The sequence below is a fragment of the Panthera uncia genome, chromosome B4, assembly GCF_023721935.1.
Source record: "Panthera uncia isolate 11264 chromosome B4, Puncia_PCG_1.0, whole genome shotgun sequence".
In the NCBI taxonomy this organism is placed as follows: Eukaryota; Metazoa; Chordata; class Mammalia; order Carnivora; family Felidae; genus Panthera; species Panthera uncia.
Genome location: NC_064809.1, coordinates 128,136,076 through 128,141,160, shown reverse-complemented (window position 1 = coordinate 128,141,160; position 5,085 = coordinate 128,136,076). Strand labels below are relative to the sequence as shown.

Here is a 5,085-nt window from a genome sequence, read left to right as displayed (position 1 = left end):
CAGCTGTCACCATCCCCGTTTCATAGGAGTCAAACTCAAGGCTGAAGCGGCTTAAGCAAGTTGCCCAAAGCCACTCAGTTACTTGACGACGGAGCCTGGTCTAAAAAACACAGTCCCAGAGTCCTGTGGGATGGCTCAGATGGCTCAGGGTTAAGGGCGCAATGGCAGCCAGGGCAGCGCTCGTCCCCACTGTCACCATTATATCTCAGCCTCACATCCCCCTTTCTGCTCCCTGAAGAGTCTGTGCCTGTCTCTGTCTTTGCTCATGCTGTTCCCTGTGGCTGGGATCCACTCTCCCAGAGGTCTGGGGTAGCTGAACCACCCCTGACATTACTAGACCCACTCCACTCCACCCCTCTGACCTTGACCTTGGCTTCCTCACTCTCCTGTGGGAATGGTCATCCCAACCTCGGAGGATCATGTGCTCCGGGCAGGCGCGGTAGTGATGCAGGGGGCGTGGCCCAGTAGAGCAGAAGCAGGAAGGCCTCAGTCTCTAATGGGGTCATCAGGGCTGGCTCCAGCCCATGGCCACCTGGGAAGTGGTGATCAGGGCAGCCGGGCTTACTTTTCTCTTTTCTTTTTTTTAATTAAAATTTTTAAACTTTTTTAATGTTTATTTTTGAGAGAGAGAGAGAGAGAGAGAGAGAGAGTGAGTGGGGAAGGGCAGAGAGAGAGAGGGAGACACAATCCGAGCAGGCTCCGAGCTGTCAGCCCAGAGCCTGATGTGGGGTTTGAACTCATGGACCGCGAGATCACGACCTGAGCCAAAATCAGACGCTTAACTGACTGAGCCACCCAGGCTCCTGCCCACCACTCCCCCCCCTTTTTTTTTTTTTTGTAAATTGCAGCCAGGCTACTTTTACTGAAGAAGCCAGAAACCTGAACTTCTGCATGAAATCTCAACATCTTAAAATATGGCTAAGTCAAATTGTTTTGGTTTTGGTTTGGTTTTTGCCTCAAAAAATTGGGTAAACACTCAGATTTGTTCCTCTTCACAGAGATCTTTAGTCAAGGGCAAAAGACTTCTAGGATCTGAAGAGAGACCAGAGTATAAGTCAAATTGTTTTTAAATACTCTGTGAGTCAGACCAAGCTAATATGCAGTGTTCCTGAACTGGTAAATCACAGATAGATTTTCCTTTAAGTGTATTTATTTTGAGAAAGAGAGGGTGGGGGGTGGGGGTAGGGGGGAACAAGTAGGGGAGGGGCACAGAGAGAGGGGAACAGAGAATCCAAAGGGGTTCTATGCTGACCGCCCAGAGCCTGATGTGGGGCTCAAACTCAGGAACCACGAGATCATGACCTGAAGTCAGACGTTTAACCGACTGAGCCTCCCAGGCACCCCTCACAGATAGATTTTTTATTCCCTTAGTGATAGTTGAAATAGCACACCCTCTGGGAAGCCCTCCCTGCTTCCCCGGCCTTAAGAAAAGGGCTCACTGTGCTGAGCTGAGATCTCGTACAAGACTCACAGGGCTCCTAGGGTGTCTTTCGTGTTGTGGACCATGTGAGTGCACCCCTGGAAGGGAAGACGCGGCTTGTTCAGCCAATGGGTCAGTAGTCGTGTCTGTATCGAGAGTATGGCTTGCTTCATGAGGGGGCCACCTCAGTGTGCCTCAACTGCAAAATGGGCTTAATGGCATTGCCTAGACCGTGGGGTTACTGTGAGAGCTCAGTGAGTGAAACCAGGTAGAGTGGCTGGTATACAGTGAGTGCTCAAATGCTACTAATACCTCTCCTCCAGTCTTCTCCATTCGGTCCCCACAGCTATAGCTTGTGAGCCACGAGTCGACCGTGGGCAGGGACTGCCCTCTCCTGCTCACCAGTGGATCCCCAGCGGCTGGGACTTCTTAGCGCTCAGTAAATGCTTGGGGAGGGAGTGAATGGACACCTGCCTGAGAGGAGGGCCTCCCTGCCTCTCACGGAATGACAACAGGGTCCTGGAGCCTCCAGTACTCCCAGTGCACCATCCACGCTGCCACTGGGCTGGGGGGGGCGGGGGGGGATGTCTCTAAAACAATCACTGACCCCGACTTTCCCCTGCCAACCCCCCAACCCCACCTCAGGGGGGTCCCAGTGTCCGCAAGCTAAGGGTCCAGATGCTTAGCTCAGTATTTGAGGCCCTTCAGGGGCTCCCTGGCTGCCCCCCACCTGCCAGCTCATCCCCTCCCGCAGCCGCCTGGCCAATCCAAATCGTCCCTCAAGATTCAGGTCAAGGGTCACCGGTCTCTGCTCTGTGCCCCTCTGGGCCCTCTAATACTTTGCTGAACCTCTGACCTCCAGAGGGACTCCCATGTGTCTGCCCCCTCCCTGGGATGCAGGGACTGTGTCTTCTTAGCCATGACGTGTAACCTCTGACATTATGTACCTGGAGACTCAGTTTTCTCACCCGTCAAATGGAGCTAATATCCGCTCACAGTGCTGTTCTGAGTTAATAATGTAACCGTCTGACACAAGAGAAGGGCTTGATAAATTGCTTTCCCAGCCTCTTTGTTTTTTGGTTGTTGTTTGGCAATCCTGCTGACTAGGGTGCAAGGGAGAGGGCAAAGTTCATTGGACGGGGAAGGTTTGTTTCACCCGGGCCCCAGGAGAGATGGATGTGGCGATGGGAAGGAGGAAAACAGATTCAGAAACTTGCAGACAGGCAAACAGAAACTTGCAAACTGGGGCCAGAAAATTCTAGAACAGACTGTTTCGAGAGTTACTGGGAGCACCTGTGGGGAGGGGGAATTGGGTCCCATGTGATGCAGCCAGGATTGGTTGAGGACCCACAGTGAGAGGGGCCCTGGGCCAGGAGGAGAAACATAGCAATTACGGACACAACTTCTCACTAGGGGGCTTATGGTCAGCCTGCGAGGGGGTTGGGAAACAGACATAACCAGGTTACAATGTGTTCGGTGTTTGAAAGGAGGCAACACCAAGTGTCACTGCAGCCCACATGGGAAAAGGATTAATTCCTGGGGCTGGAGGAGGGGTCAGGGAAGGCTTCCCGGAGGAGGTGGCTCAGAACAGAGCAAGAGAGGCTGTGAGCAGTCCGTGAACTTCTAAAGGGCGCCTACCACATCTGGAAGAGGCAGATGTCGGCTCAAAACCCGGAGGACGTTTGTCACGCGGGACCCGCTCACAACTGAACAAGGCAGTGAGGTCTTCAGCTCAGAAGCTGGGAAGCCCCTGCCGGAGCCATTGACAGTCCAACCCGGGGGGCTTCGAGCCGATGAGGCTCCGGGGGGCTCTGGAGAGGATGAGAGCAGAGGTTTCCCCCGCCCGGAACCGTCTCCTCCGTGGTTGCCCCCCAGGCAGGTAGCTCCACCAGGCCTGCCCACGCGTCCCCCTGGGGGGGGGGGCTCAACCACCCCAAAACACAACCTACCGGGAGAGCCTGTCCTCTGCTGAGCGGATGGCCTTGCTCCTCCTAGCACAGGCCTGACATGTCGGGGAAGCTCAGTGCAGTCGCCGAGGAACAGAAAAGCATCTGCTGTGGCTCTAGTTCCATAGGGTTGGATCCCCTCCCAACAGCCCTTTCCTCGTATGTTCAGCTCCCGGGGGAGACCCCACTGCTTGTACCCCAATACCGACTCTCCCCATAGTAGCACAAGCCTCAATTCTTATTTGGGAACATAGTTCTCCAGAAAGGACCGCAGTCCGCTCTCTTCCTCCTGCCCCGTCTTTGCCTTCTGCTGGACTAATGGCACTTGACAAGCGTCAAAGGTTCTTACAAGGAGGAGGGGCATGCTCCTCAATCCATCCTCCCACCTGCTGGCTGAAAGGCAGGTGTGATGGCTGAGGCTCAAGCAGCCATCTTGGACCATGAGGTGGAAGCCAGGTGTTAAAAATTGCACAAAACAGGGGCACCTGGGGAGCTCAGTCAGTTGAGCGTCCGACTTCGGCTCAGGTCATGATCTCGCGGTTCACGAGTTCGAGCCCCGCGTCGGGCTCTGTGCTGGCAGGTTGGAGCCTGGAGCCTGCTTCGGATTCTGTGTCTCCCTCTCTCTCTGCCCCTCCCCCACTTGTGCTCTGTCTCTCAAAAATAAACAAACATTAAAAAAAAAAAATAGCACAAAAGGCTAAAAAGTCTGCCATCCTGGCCCCCCGGCTCCAGGCTAGTTACTTCCCTGGTAAGCTCCTCTCAAGTAAGCCAGTTATTTTTAAATTTTGCTTCATATTATATGCAGCTAAACCCAGTCCTTCTTTATAAAGCTCCCGGAAGCCCCAAGCCCGGGAGGCCACACAACGGGACAGCGGCGAGAGGAAAAAATCCAGGTGTGGAGGCTGGAGGGGCTCCGGGGAGAAAAGACAAGTTCTCCAGAGGGTTCTGATTCCACCACTTCTGGTCCCAAGACTGGCAAAATCGCTGACTCAAATTCCTCGGTCTGCTGGAGGAACTGATGTCACACACAGGAGAGAGTGGCTGAGAATTTAATACTTGTAAACGGCACAAACCGTAGATGTGGGTGGTGAGTGACCCCGTGTCTCTGGGGATGGGAGACGAGACGTGGGTCAGATGTCTCAGCGGCAGCCGTAGGCACCCTGCAGGTGCACCTGGGAAGTGGCTCCTTTCAGCCCCAGGGCAGCCCTAAGAGGTAGGTGTCTTGCCATCTTACGCATGGCGACAGACCCAGAGAGGTCAGCACGGCGAGGCTCACGCGGAGGCCAAGGGGCCGAGCCAGGATCTGAACCCGAGCCCTGCTGCGTGCACAAATCCCTCGGACCCGGGGTGTTGTTCTGCTCCCGGAGGCCTGTGAGGGCCAGGCTCACGCTCGCTGCCCTGGGTTGAGCGCTAGAACCACCTGGAGAGCTGGCGGGCCCCACCCTCTGCCCAGGGTGGAGTCGGCCGGGCGGAGGGAGTCACCCCACCCCGGAGAACCAGGAAGCAGCAGAGAGAGCAGGTGGAAGGGGCTGAAGAGCCAGGTCACAGGTCCTGTGCTCCGCGCCAGAATCCCAGGAGCCAGCGAGCGGCAGAGGGTGGTGGCGGCTCACGGGGTTCCTCGACAGGTGCTCTGGCGGTCCTCACCGTACATCTATCTACCTGCTGCAGGCAGGATTCCACCCTGCTCGGTCAGGGGACGGGGGGGGGGGGGGGGGGGGG

The 5,085-nt window shown here is 55.6% G+C and overlaps 1 pseudogene; it reads right to left on the bottom strand.

The window, feature by feature from the left end:
* Window positions 1–946: 946 nt before the first annotated feature.
* On the bottom strand, window positions 947–1,052 carry LOC125920470 (uncharacterized; annotated as a pseudogene).
* Window positions 1,053–5,085: the final 4,033 nt, after the last annotated feature.